The sequence below is a fragment of the Pongo abelii genome, chromosome 2 (assembly GCF_028885655.2).
Source record: "Pongo abelii isolate AG06213 chromosome 2, NHGRI_mPonAbe1-v2.0_pri, whole genome shotgun sequence".
In the NCBI taxonomy this organism is placed as follows: Eukaryota; Metazoa; Chordata; class Mammalia; order Primates; family Hominidae; genus Pongo; species Pongo abelii.
In genome coordinates, this window is record NC_085928.1 from 181,668,415 (window position 1) to 181,683,693 (window position 15,279).

The window sequence follows — 15,279 nt, forward strand, 5'->3', positions numbered from 1 at the left end:
CAATCGTCCAAGGTCACTCAACTTGTGTCAGTGTTGAGTTTATAAGGCAGATTTTGTCTGGCTCTAAAATCTTATGGAGTTGGTTACAAAGGCCCATAATTACTACTTTTATTTTATGGGCTTGAATGTCTATAAATTTAAATTAATCTTTTATATGAAGTTTAAGTCCTGTGATAAGACATGTCCTCTACTTTAGTCACCATACCTTGGAAGGGATCATACTAATCCCACAGTCACTTCAATTATGAAAACAACATATTTCAACAGCTTCCTGAGTTTCTTCTTAGCCTTTTACTTTTATGGTTTATAATATTTTATAAGATCATGTGGAACTTCAATGGACCCAATGCATTTGCAGATTTGTTCATGCTTTTGTAAAGACTTTACTATTTAATAATAGACAATGAATGAAGTGATTTGTCCATCTCTACCTTTACTTGTGTCCATGGGCGTTATGTGCTGACTTTTCATCCAACCATTGTATTTTTGGTTTCATTCTTGAATATCAAGCTGTAAAACCATCTATGCTCCTATGTTGTCAAATCTTCGTTTATTAGTCAATGTTTTCTTTCATCTAAAATAATCTATAATAGGGGGTTAGCAGCTGCCACAGGCATAGCCTATATTAGCCAGCAATGGGATAAGGGCTTCAGTGTTTACACTTGAGATAATGCAATTGATTTTGTTACCTCCTTATAAAATTATACTGCAAGATCATTATCTCTTTCAGTACCAAGAAGAGATGGTGCCCATGGAGAGATAAGAGCAGCTGTGTTTTATTTCTGTTTGCATTTGTATCTGGAAAGTAAATAAGGGTTTTTTTTTCTCATTTTGAATTATAGAACTGAAAATCTTTGCAGGGAAGATTAATGACCTCCAGTTATTCAGTGATGAAATCAGATAATTTTCTATTCTCAATTTTCAACAAGATTGGGAAGTAGAATATCAAAGAGAAGCAGATACTTTCCTTTTCAGATAACAAATAGATAAACACTGCCTTAGCCAAAATACAATAATAATATCAACTATAATTATTGATATTAACATAAATATGAACATTAGCCAATATTTGCTAAATATGTACTACATGCCAGGTTTTGTACAAAGTGATTAATATCATGATCTCATTTAATCTTCACAATAACTTTAGGAGCTGGGTCCCATTGTTACTAGCATTTTTAATGAGTAGCTTAGAGAAGGTAGAAACTTGGCAGGGCCACACAGCTGGGAAGTGATGAAGCTAGTGATCAACTTTGATCTGACCTCAAAGCCCAGCTACTTACCAAACCAGAGGTAGGACTAGGGGTGGGAGGAAAGATGGGCACTGGGAGACTTTTACAATTTTCTTCATATACTCTTAAAATAAAACTTTTTTTTAAAGTCAGGGTCTTGCTCTCTTGCCCAGGCTGGAGTACAGTGGTATGATCATAGCTCAATGCAGCCTTGAACTCCTGAGCTCAAGTGATCTGCCTGCCTCAGCCTCCAGAGTAACTAGGACTGTAGGCATGTGCCACTATGCATGGCTAAAAAGTAAAACAATTTTTAAAATAAAAACAACCTACATTCACTCTGTGAACATAGTTACAATTTACTTATTGCTCCCTTTCTAACATGATATGCAAAAATTCACTCATTTTTTTCTAGATGCTATTGTACTTACTGAGATAAATAAATGCAATGGATTCCTAAGCCAAAAATCATATCATAATGTACGAATGTAAAAAAAATTATGATTAGATAGTTTAAACCCAAACTGAGTTATGCGGATATCTTGTTTTCCCATTTTTTCATGATGATGAAATAAATTAAAGGATCCATAATACATAACCTTCAAAAACACATCATACAGCAACTCTATATCTGGAACTGACTTGATGCTCTCTGAGATATAAAAATTATAAATGTGGATTCAAGTACTAAACTCAATCTCCAGTAATATAATACGACTTGGATAAATATTTTTTGAGTTTAGCTGACTTTCAATGACATATTTTACATTCCAGACTATATATTTTGAGAAAATATATTTTAAATATCCTCTGATGTTTACTTGGATCTTTGACTTTTTTTTTTTAAAGGAACATTGCTTCCACAAATACTAATGGAAGGTGATTATGTACCTCGGATGGAAAATGAGACGTCAATGGTATAAGGGAAAGATCAAATGACCTAGGATTGTTCTATGAGTGTAACTAAACTAACTATGAGTGTAACCTGGGCAACTACCAGCCCCAGGGTTGCAGTGTCCCTCTATGAAATGTTCCACCCATGCTTCCTCCCTTGGGAAGCTTCGAGGAGCAAATGTGATCATGGATACTCATCTACAGGCAAAAATCATCTTGGTTGCTAGTGTCATCTTTAATTCTATTAAAAGGTGACCCCTGAAAAAATAATCTTAGGAGAGTTTATCCTGCTTTTCATCTCTTATTTAGCTCCCAAAACTAACGTACCATCTTGCAACTGTCTTTCTGGCTGGGCTACTCTAAGAATGGGTCTCTCTCATTCAACCAGTCCTGAAATTTCTGGACTGTACTACACTAAGTATAAGAGAAACCAGTACGCCTTCCTCTGCAAAAACAATCACGGAAGGCATTAGCCAGTCAGACCCAGCTAATGCCCTTCCTTTTCCTTGCATGTCTTCCTGGCCTCATCCAGCCTGCTCTCCCTGGCTGGTTATGCAATCCTTCCTTGGCATCCCCATAGCGCTCTCCACTTTTCTCACGACAGCGGCTCCTGCTCCCTTTGAGGTCCAGCACCCTTTGCAACTTTGATGAAATCTATGAACCCACAACCCCAGAAAAAATGAGCATGGGCTCACACACAGCATTTTGCATATATTTTCATAGGTTCATGGTTGTACTCTCAAGACCTTTAAGAAGCACGTCCACTGAGCTGCAATCATGTGCTGATGCACTGACACATCTGTCTTCCCACTACACAGGGACACTCTTGGGGAAGGAGGATTAGAGTCATGGGCATTCACCACAGATACCCAGCCAAGCACCCGCTCAACACGTTTGTTGATTAAGTGACATAATCAATGAGCTGTCCATAGAGAAAGCTGTCAGCTCCAGGTTATTCAGTGAATGACACAAAGAGATATTATTTCCCTCGCATACCACAGACACACTCAGATATAGAAGCCTTCTGGTTGAAAAGCCCCTGAGAGGCGTATAACATGTTAGAAACAGATTGGCTGCCAAAGCAATCACAGCTAACACAGCAAACTGCTAGTGAAGCTTCCTGTGTGCCAGGCTTTTGCTGAGGGCTTTTCATGCATCATGTCAAATGATCCTCACAGCAACTTCATGAGGAGTACTGTCATCATTCCCACTTTGCAGACAGTGAGACAGTCTGACAGAGGTGAAGAGTCAGAAAGTCAGTAAGTCAGCTCTCAGCCTGGCTCTGGCTGACCCAAAAGCCATGCACCTGCTCCTCTTCTGCCTTCCACCTGCGCCCGTGCCAAGAAAAGGAGATGCCAAGACATGGAATCACCCAGCCGCCTTTCCTGCCCATAACCTGTGAGTCCAGCTTGCTATTACGTCTATGGTTCTAACAGTCAGAAGTCTGATTCCCAAACACAGCCCTTCCACTGAGCTCCACATCTAGTCTGATCTCAGGGAGCCCAGAGCCCAGCAATCTTCCACTTACTTATCCTTCTCTCCTGGTTTTATATCACACCCTCCACGTGGCCTAACGCTGACGCTGCTTTTATCCCTGAGATATCCAGACTGGTGCTAAACACTTTGGACTCACTGTGCCCGCAGAATAGGAGTTGAACTCATGTTCTCTTTTTTCCCCTAGCTAAAAACAAAGAAACAAACAAAAACACATCTATAATGACATAAAGCAAAATGGTTACATAGCTCTTAAAATTTCCACAATTTCTGCCATTAGCTAATCTCAACTAGTAAGTATGTCATTAGGATACTTCTGACAATGATCTCTCCCAGACATTTTTAATAATAACCCAAGAAAACCAAGGCAGCTTTATGCCACGGAGGCACCAAGAAATCCCATAAGACATCATGGTTTCCAGAAGGGACAACCTTCTAGACAGCTGTTTCGCTATCCAATACTGAATTAGGATATAACTCACATGTTTTGGGGCATGAAAATCATTTCTTGATTCTCATGACTTTTCCTAAATCCTTTGACCTCTTTGGACGACCTTTTGAAAACATCCATGGCATTTGTTCTCTGGCATGAGCTTTCTAATTTCCTTTAACATAGCCTAGAGTTAAATATTTCCCTCTTTGCAGTGGTATCAGCTTCTAGCTCATCTCAGTCATATCTCTGAATTCAAACTTTGCTTCCGAGTCAAATACAAATGTTAAAGGAAATTGACATCTATTTCAAATGTTGATGGTTAAGAAAATATGATCTGACATTTCTTGAGTGCCTGTACTGAAAGGCACGTTACAGGTATTACTTCCAATCCTCACAACAATCTCACTGGGGCCATGGGAGCTTACTGAGGCTGCACAGTTGTGAGTGGTGGGACTGGTCCCAGTATGCAGGCCTCCAGATGGTCTGGGTCCATCTGCATCCCTGGCCTCTGCTCAGTAAAGATCCCCAGTCACAACTGCTCTCACTTCTCCTAATGCCACCAACCATCTCAGCCTCCTTCTGGGCAAGGGCAGGGCTGTGGCACAGCCTCCATGGCATGCAGCACAGCACGTGGGCTCCATTGACCTCCAACCAGACCCTCAGAGGCACTGGCACATCCAGATGTTTTTGGATTCAGTTGAAGTGCTGCACCAGAGACATGTTCTCTTGCTTCCTCTGGAGTTGTTTGTCAGGGGGGTAAGAGGAGTACAGGGAAGCAAGTCACACAGCCTGTGATACTGAGAGGTGACAACATGCTAGCAGCCCTCGCTCGCTCTTGGCACCTCCTCAGGCCACAGCATCCACGCTGGCTGTGCTTGAGGAGCCCTTCAGGCCACTGCTGCACTGTGGGAGCCCCTCTCTGGGCTGTGGGAGGCCGGAGCCGGCTCCTTCTGCTTGCAGGGAGGTGTGGAGGGGGAGGCGCCAGCGGCAACTGGGCTGCCTACAGCACTTGCAGGCCAGCGCGAGTTCTGGGTGGGCCTGGGCTCCGCGAGCCCCGCACTCAGAGCGGCTGGCGCCACCGCCCCGGGCAGTGAGGGGCTTAGCACCCGGGCAAGCAGCTGCGGAGGGTGCGCCGGGTCTCCCAGCACTGCAGGTCCCCCAGCACTGCCAGCCCGCCCCCACCGCGCTTGAATTCTCGCTGGGCCTCAGCCACCTCCCTGCGGGGGAGGGCTTGGGACCTGCAGCCTGCCATGCCGGAGCCCCTCCCCTCCACCGGCTCCCGCACAGCCCGAGCCTCCACGGGCACCACCCCCTGCTCAGCAGCGCCGGGTACCACTGACTGCCCAAGAGCTGAGGAGTGCAGGCTGGCAGCGCGGGACCTGCGGGCAGCTCCGCCTGCAGCCCTGGAGTGGGATCCACTAGGCAAAGCCAGCTGGGCTCCTGAGTTGGGTGGGGACTTGGAGAACTTTTATGTCCAGCTGGAGGATCGTATATGCACCAATCAGCACCCTGTGTCTAGCTGGGGGGTGGGGGGGGTGGGGTTCGTGGATGCACCAATCAGCACTCTGTATCTAGCTAATCTGGTGGGGGACTTAGAGAACTTCTATGTCTAGCTAGAGGATTATAAATGCACCAATCAGCACTCTGTGTCTAGCTAAAGGTTTGTAAACACACCAATCAGTGCTCTGTGTCTAGCTAATCTGGTGGGGACTTGGAGAACTTTTATGTCTAGCTGGAGGATTGTAAATACATCAATCAGCACTCTGTGTCTAGCTCAAGGTTTGTAAACGCACCAATCAGCACCCTGTGAAAATGGACCAATCAGTTCTCTGTAAAACGGACCAATCAGCTCTCTGTAAAATGGACCAATCAGCAGGATGTGGGTGGGCCCAGATAAGGGAATAAAAGCCGGCTGCCCAAGCCTGCAGTGGCAACCTGCTGGGGCCCCGTTCCTTGCTGTGGGAGGTTTGTTCTTTTGCTTTGTTCTTTTGCTCTTTGCAATAAATCTTGCTGTTGCTCACACTGTGGGTCTGCACTGCTTTTATGAGCTGTAACACCTGCCGCAAAGGTCTGCAGTTTTACTCCTAAGGCCAGTGAGACCACGAACCCACCAGGAGGAATGAACAACTCCAGTCAGGAGGAACGAACAACTCCAGACGCACCACTTTAACAGCTGTAACACTCAGCAGGTCTGCGGCTTCCCTCCTGAGGCCAGCGAGACCACAAACCCACCAGAAGCAAGAAACTGTGCACATTCGAACATCAGAAGGAACAAACTCCGGACACACCATCTTTAAGAACTGTAACACTCACCGTGAGGGTCCGTGGCTTCATTCTTGAAGTCAGTGCGGACCAAGAACCCACCAGTGTCGGACACAATATTAGGGCAGGTTAAGTTGTTGGCACTGCTTGCCTCTCCCCTCTCCTTCTGGCCTTGGCTGTGCTGAGCACACTGATACAAAACAGTCGATCTGGAAGATGTTCTATGTGATGGAGCAACTGGCTGCTTTTTGTGGGAAGCTATGGCCAGCCAGGAAATGACTGCTTTGCCTTCTTCCCTGCTTCTCTTCTCTTCTCCTCTTTTTTTTTTTTTTATCGTCTAGAATTATAACTACTCTCATTCAACCCTACTATGCAACCTTAGAGGCTCTATACAGGAAACTTGACCTAGATAGTATTAGAACCAGAATTCCAAAGCCCATGTTTTGTTCATTGTTTTTTTCTGAACCATCCTGGCTCCTGTAGAAATTCATTTGTGCTGAATTTAACAGTAATTTTTAAAAAACAAACTTGCATGTTTACTATGTACCAAGCAGTAATCCAGGTGGTTTGCATGCATTAACTCAATCTGTCCTTACAACAGACTTACGAAGTAACTGCTGTTCTTAGCCCCTTTTAAGCAAGGAAACTGAAGGCACAGACAGGTAAGTGACTTTGTCAAGTTCACACAACAATCTGATCTAATTTGCTATTATTTCTGCCTTGATTAACTTGGGCAAAGTAACTTTAGTTGGTGCTCAACTTCCTCACCTAAAAACTGAAAATTAAAATATCTGTTTTACATGAATATGAAGTTGTCTGTGTTTAGGACTTTACAATAGATACATTAAAATTTTAAAAACTCCTCTCTCAACATTACTAAATGTCAGAAAAACAACATATTCTAAGTGACATCACCCAGAAGACAAAAACCTAGCCCAAATGCCAAGGGCATTTAGATGAGGATTCTGAGTCAACATCTAAGAAGATTTATTCCTGCCCCTGTAAATGACAAAGCACATTATAAAGATTTGTATTTGAAAAGAAAATATGGGACGATTACTCCTGACTTCAAAGCCTGTTAATAAGTTTATTACGTGTAAGTACAAAGTATTTGTGCAACCACCGGATTGACTTAAGTCAAAGAGAAAATTCTTCTTTATAAAAGAAAGGTAGTTAATATTGCTAAAAACTGTGGTCAGACTTCTAAAATTAACATCCTTGGATGTTAAATGAATACTCAGTTTCTTCATGGCCAAGAATAGAATATTCATGCATTCCTTTCTTTCACTTCCCTTCAAAGCAACAGGCAAACAACCTCTGTTGGTGTGAGTTTTGGCAGCACCGAGAGTGTTTTCAATGATAACCCATGAATTTCACGTATGAGAAGAATGGCTCTGGCAAACTCACATTGTAATCTCCTCCAAACACTCTCCAGTGCTGATTAGCTTTTGAATTCTGTCACAACTGCTAGTAGACATAGCACAATTTCAATTTTTTGGCCATCTATATAATTACTAAAAATGTTTGTTGACGCAGTACAGTACCATGGTAGATATGTGATTTTGAGTCAACTAACTTGAAATATGACTCTCCTTATGGTGAAACAAGTTATTTATGTCTTTCTGTGTCTCAGATTCCTAATGTGTAAAATGGAAGTAATATTGCGTGGCTTAGAGCTTGGGCTATACTAGATGCTAAAATAATGTTAGTTGTTCCTATGCCCCTAGTTATTCTAAGAGCTATCAGTAAGACCCCTGCCCAAGGTCCATATATTCCTACCTGAATCATGTCCCTCCTAAGCACAGGAACTAGCAGCAACAGTTGAATCTGGGAATGGTCTGATGTTGTCCACTATAGAAAACACTGCTACAAGCTTCTGGAAACAAAATGAATCAAGCTAATACATATGCTCCATTTCTACTGAAAACACAGAATTATTAGGTAAATTGCAATTTTTTTAAGAAAAAACTTATTCAAGGTTAACAGCAGTGGCAGCAGCAACAAAAACAATAATGAAGAAAAAACCTACAGTGTCTAAGAATGAAGAAACTGAAGTCTGACGGGCACACTGGAACTGAAGCTATATAGCCCAAAGGGTTCTGGATCTCAGATAAGCATCTGAGATTACAGTTCTGTTGCCTCACGTAAATTTTAGGAGATAAGATCCCAGAACCATGGGCGGCAGCAGCCTGGAAATGACACTCTTAGAAAAAAACCCAGAGCTTCAATGAGCTACACTGCCTATTTAAAAGGGACTAAATAACCACACCCAGCATCCCTGGGAAGAAACTACATGGAACTGTGGTAACTACAAAATGAAAAACTGTATATAAAAATTATCCAAGATCACAATGTCTAGCTTTCAGTAATAGAGGTACTGCTTTTATTAGATTTACCATCTCACAGATAACTACATATTCTGGAATATATATATATGAAACTGCAAGGAAACCTACATTTGGAAGAAAGAAACAGCATTGTTTTTGTCTAAGGGCTGGTCCCAGACCATGTCAACTTGAGTGACTAAAACTTGGATAGAAAGTCCATAGATTTCTGGCTTGAAGAAACAAAGAAAAAACTTCACAGCAATCACAGCAGCTGAAAAGTGAGGCCAGAAATTCTAGAAAGGAGAGAGCCACAGAGAGGGAGACAGCCCCAAATTTTGCATAGGCTGACGCTTGAACTACATAGGCGTGGGATACATTCCAAAGCAACTCAGCTAGTACTAAAATGACTTTAACAGATATTTCTGCTACTGCCCATCACAGGACAGATGGGGTTTGGTGTTTGAGCCCAGGCAAGTTAAATGACTGTAAAACAAAACTAAACTCAACAAAAAATCCCAACTCTGGAAAGAAGTATAAAGGAATTCAGAGTCTCTACAACATGTCAGTCACAATGTCACCTAAAACTACTACACATAGAAGAAACAGAAAGATGTGATCCATTGTGAAGAGTAGAGACCAATCCTGACATGTTGAAATTAGCTGAGAAGGATTATTTAAAGTGACTATTATAATAATGCTCAAGGATGTAAAGGAAAATATGGTTTTAGTGAACGAATAAGTAGAAAATCTCACCAGAGAAAAGAAAAAATTTGCAGGATGGGCTTAACAGCAGAATAGCAATGACAGAAGAAAGGGTCAGTAAACCTGAAGACAACAATAGAAATTATCCAATCTGAAGGACAGACAGAGGGGAAAAAAGATTTTTAAAAAAATGAACAGACCCTCAGTATTGTATGTGGTAATACTTTAAAAATCTAACAAGCATATAATTTGAATCCCAGAAAGATAGGGTAAAGAGAAAATGGGGCAGAAAAAAAAATGTGTAAAGAAATAATTTTAAAATTCATTAAATTTGGTGAAAGAAATAAATTTACAGGTTGAAGAAGTTCAGCGGATCCTAAACAGGAATAAATACAAAGAAAATTACACCGAGGTACATTAAAGTCAAGCTGCTGTCATGTAAAGAAAAAAGACAATTTTGAAAGCAGCCAGAGAAAAATAACTTGTGTTCAGGAGAACCACACTAATGACGATAAACTTCTCATTAGAAATAAATGGAGGCCATAAGATTGAAACAACATAAAGCTTAATTAATGTGGTACTGTAATAGTAAACAAAGGTTGCTGTTCCTCAAAGGAAATCTACTGATTCAAATTCCTAAGAATTTCTCACAGAACCTGACAATATGACCCTAGAATCTGTAACAGAGAAATTATAATAGGTAGATAAGACTTGCCCTATCAGATAGATCAATAATTATTACGAACCTGAAAGAAATAAAATTGTACATTATTGGCACAGAAATAGATGAACTGAGCCAAGTAGGGACCCCCCCAAAACAAACCTATTCAAATATGAGTTCTTGGCATATGACAAAAGTGAAGTGAAAAAAATAATGGAGAAAAATAAACTGTTTAATAAACAATGCTGAGACTATTGGCAATTCAGAGAAATATAAAATAACATTAGTTCTCTACCTCAAAGCTCCAATAAGAATAGTTTCCGTATTATAGTCCCAAATATGAACAATAAATGTTTTTAGGATTAAAGACCTAAACATGAACTACAAACATGTAAACATTTGAAATATAGAAGAATGTTCTTAAGACCTTAGAGTCAGAAATAAATAAAAAGCACAAACCATAAAGGAAAAGCTTATAAATTCAACTACTCTAAAGTTTAAAACGTTCATTGAACAAATGGGAAAATTACACACACAAAAAAAAATTTGTAAGAACTCCAGATTGGGAGAAGACATAAGTAGAATGTATAAAGAACTCCTATAAAAACATAAGAAAAATGTAAAAAATACAAAGAACAAGGGCCAGGGGTATATACAGGTAACCCATAGGAGATCAATTCTAAATTGTCAATAAAACTTTAAACATGCTCAACCTTTCCAGTAATCAGGGAAGTCATACTGAAACAACAATGAGATACTATTTTACATTCATTGGATTGAAAAATTTTTGCAAGTATAAAATTACAATGTATTGGTGAGGAAACGGAACTCTCATGCACTGCTGTGAATTAAAATAACCTTTTAGAAAGTAATTTCATGGCCGGGCGTGGTGGCTTACGCCTGTAATCCCAGCACTTTGGAAAGCCGAGGCAGGCGGATCACGAGGTCAGGAGATCGAGACCATCCTGACTAACACGGTGAAACCCCATCTCTACTAAAACTACAAAAAATTAGCCGGGCGTGGTGGTGGGCGCCTGTAGTGCTAGCTACTCTTTGGGAGGCTGAGGCAGGAGAATGGTGTGAACCTGGGAGGCGGAGCTTACAGTGAGCCGAGATCGCGCTACGGCACTCCAGCCTGCACAACAGAGCAAGATTCCGTCTCAAAAAAAAAAAAAAAAAGAAAGTAGTTTCATGATATCTATATCATAATATCTAGCAAACTTGAAGATGATGGAACCTACTGCCTAGCAATGCTTCCCATAAGTATGTTCACAAAAATACACCCCCATGGTATAAGAAAACATATATTCAAATGGGCACTAAAGCACTATCCACAATAAAGAAAATTAGACAACTGAGGCCGGGCGCAGTGGCTCTCGCCTGTAATCCCAGCACTTTGGGAGGCCAAGGCGGGCGGATCATGAGGTCAGGAGATTGAGACCATCCTGGCTAACACGGTGAAACCCCATCTCTACTAAAAATACAAAAAATTAGCTGGGCATGGTGGAAGGCACCTGTAGTCCCAGCTACTTGGGAGGCTGAGGCAGGAGAATGGCATGAACCCGGGAGGCGGAGCTTGCAGCAGTGAGCCGAGATCACGCCACTGCACTCCAGCCTGGGCGACAGAGTGAGACTCCGTCTCAAAAAAAAAAAAAAAAGAAAGAAAGAAAATTAGACAACTGAAAATATCCATCTATCAGAGAATAGGTAAATGAATGTTTTTAATGGAATGCTGTACAGCAGAGAAAATAAGTGCATTAGAAAATGGCGAGTTAATGGGTGCAGCACACCAGCATGGCACATGTATACATATGTAACTAACCTGCACATTGTGCACATGTACCCTAAAACTTAAAGTATAATAATAATAATAATAATAAAGAAAAAAAAAAGAACTACATGTATCAACATGAATAAATGTCAATACAAAGTTTGGTGGGAAAAATCCAGCTTACAGTTTTTGTTTAAGATTTAAAAACATAGAACAATCCTGTATGTTGTCTATGGATAAATATATATAGAAGTGTGACATAAAAACTAATTGAGGAAATGATACACAATAACTTTAGAAGAGTGGTAACATTTAGCAAGAGAGGAGGGAGGAGAACGCAGTTAGCAAGGAGTCCAAAAGGGACTCAGTGCATTTTTATTTCTGTGGTCTCTATCATACAAATCTGACATTTTTTCTGGCTAAACCAAAGTTATCTATTTGCAGCTCTTTCCCTCTTGCTGAGCTGTAAGCTCCTTGAGAACTCAGAATGACAATAAATGAAACTTGTGGCCAGACTTCCTAGTTACATCTCCATGGCAAACATTAATCTGTGATCACAGCCTACTTTCTCTGAGCCTGCACAGATCTCCTAGTTCTTCTTACCCCACACTTCAGAGGCTTTCATATCTTGCCTTCTCTGAAAGAAATCAACTCTGATCTCTCTCATGTCTTTAGTATTTGTTGAGAAGAAATGAATTAAATGAGTGAAGTGAATTACATAACCAGTGGGCAGTATTTTACTATATGTGTGTATGTGTCTTAGAAAGAATAGAAAGTAATGCAACTCAATTCAATTCAAAACCTGTATGGTGCACATATTTGGTGGCAGACACTGAGTAAGAACTGAGCATACAACTTTTAGACTGAAGAAACCAATGAATACAAAACCTGGTCTGTAATGCCTGGCACACATGATGATCTAGGCATTCATTTGGTCCAACCTCTTCAATGCACTGAGAAGACAGAGGCTCAGAATCATACAGACAAAGGATTGATGAGACTAGAACTCACACCTCTGTTGCACTCTGCTTGCCCATACAAGTCTGTTTCAGCGATGGATTCTTTCTTTATAATGCCGCTTTGAACCATGTCCGAAATGTGTAAGAAAGACAACCAGACGGGCAGGATAAACTGCTTTTGTCTGAGCTGCAGCCAGACTGCTCAGCAGGTGTGGACAGGCTGCCAGCCTCACTGGGAAAGAATTAGTTTGGTCTTTGTTCAACCGCTGCTCCTATGCATAGTACTAAGGAACAGAGATAATTCTCAGGACACCTGACTCCTGCGACATTCCCTGGGTCAGAAGCACATGGGTTGCATCAATACTAACAAGAAATGGCAAGTTAAAAGGCAGGCTGCCAAACTTTGATGAACTGGAAAGAGAGTCAGTGTGCACCAGCCAGATTGATAAGCCACCTTGCTTTCCAGTGGAGCTGCTTTACAGGGCTTCTTAAGCAGCTTCTCAGGATGACAGTAGTTCACTCAATGGATATTTATTGAACACCTACCATGTGCTGAGCACCAGCTAGGCACTGAGAATATAAAATAACCTCATGCATTTCACTTTACCATGACAAGGGAGGCTTTAAGGGCAGAATCTCTCAATGTCCCTCATCTTATTTGTGATTTTGACTCCTTTCCCACCAAAACATTGGAAGAAGGCCCCTCCTCTGCCTCTCCTGTCTCCCACCTTTGTTTGTTTCCAACCGTCCTCTCATTATTTCATCAGTCAACTCCCTCATCAACTTCTCCTGATCCTGTGGCTTTCCCCTATTACCACTTAAAACATTCTCAAGTGTCTCAATTACACATATATTCCCTTCTACCGCTTCTCTCTCCCTGTGATTCATAGTTGAGGTTTTTGTATTACTTTTCCCTGCTCAGCTGGACTGAACCAAACATGTTCCATGCTCTCCAAACTCAGCCTTCCAATAGGCTGCTCCCTCTTCAGCTTTGCCTTCCTCCAACCCCATCTTTGCCTGATTGATTCCTATCATCCATTGGGACTCATATCAGGTGTCACCTCTTCCAGAAAGCCTCCCCTGACAACCCAGGCTGGTTTAGGTGCCTTTTCTCTCAGTGTTTCTATGGCACCCAAGTGAGTTCATTGAGTACACTCCTTTCCACTTGGTCTCTGACTCCTCTGGAAGACTGAGTTTTCTGAAGGGAGAGGCTGTCTCTAAATCCTGAGTCACTGGTGTCTATTGGGTTCTCAGTCACTGTTTCTGAATGAATCAAATGGGAATGAATGAATATGAATAAGACTTAGAACTGCTCACAGTTTGGGCAGCACAAAGAACATATGCGTAATGCTTTCTGGATTACAAAGCATTCTGTACACATACATCTTAATTTTCTTAATAATCCTATAGGGGAAACTATTATTTTTAACCTTCTTTTCATTGAAGAAGCAATAACTCAAAGTGATTAAGGTCATACTGTGAAACTGTTGGTCTGAGACTCAGTCCTGACCCCTCAACTTCATGTTCCCTGCTTTTTCCATTTCCTTGAAGTTACTGCCTTCATATTCAGATGTATACAATTCTCCATAAACTCTCCTCATCAAAATCTCATATCTGGAAACCAGTCTTCACACCTTGTGTCTAACCAAACTACTTATCAGAATTGAAGATAAGTCAATTCTGGCTAATTTTAACAAAAGAAGTAAAGCTAGAAAAGGAAATAATACAACCAGAACAATAGAGGTAACACTTCCATTTTTCTCCAGTGTGATGGATGAACATAAATATTAGTGATATTACATCCTTCTTCCAAGTGGCAAAACATCTCAAATGTAGGGCTTATGACAAAATGACCAGAGATTTGCCTTGTGACTCACTCCTTATTAAAACCAGGAAATCTCCATCCTATCTGGTGAGACAGCTGTGCAGGCAACTTTCATCCAAGGTCACCCTTGAGACTCAGCTACTACTATATCTCCAACAAGGTGTTAACTCGCCACCAGCTCCTTCTATACCTCACACCCTGTTCATCCAGCTGAGAGCATGCAGTCCATCTCTGACTCTTCATTTGCCCAAAAATCTCTGCTTGTATGTCCTTCTTTTGCAGTCATCTGGAAAAATTCAATCCTGGGCCACACGAACTATCTGCCTTCTTGGCACTTACCCCAAGGCTTCTAAACATTGATGGAGAAAAAGCACTCAACTACATAGACTGGTATTTATGGGGCTTTCCAGCTATGTCTCTCACCCCCTTTTCAAAGTCAACTTCCTAAGAAAGTTGTCTACTCACTCCTTCTAGTTCATCCCTCCTCCTTCTTTAACTTGCTGCCACTGGCCTCCATTTGTACACTCCACCAAACAGCTCTCTCCAAAGTTCATAACCACCTGCATATTCCAGAATCTGAGGGACATTTCCCCATTCTAATCTCACTTAATCTTTCTGTTGCATAACCCTTGACTGCATCCTTCTTGAGGGTCTCTTTCCTCAGCTTACATGTTCTCACACTCCTCTAGTTTTCCTCCTCCCTCTCTGCCAACTGACATGAA

At 41.3% G+C, this 15,279-nt stretch overlaps 1 protein-coding gene across 6 annotated transcripts in view; it reads right to left on the reverse strand.

Moving 5' to 3' along the window:
* Nucleotides 1-15,279, reverse strand: part of PLD1 (phospholipase D1) — a 210,026-nt gene that overhangs the window by 139,796 nt on the left and 54,951 nt on the right. Inside the window, exon 1 of one of the 6 annotated variants that reach the window (XM_054552992.2) lies at nt 8,092-10,412. The exons of the other annotated variants lie outside the window; for them this stretch is intronic. The gene's annotated coding sequence lies outside the window, so the exon portion shown is untranslated. Of the gene's footprint in view, nt 1-8,091; nt 10,413-15,279 lie in introns of those variants that run through there. 6 annotated transcript variants of the gene reach the window in all.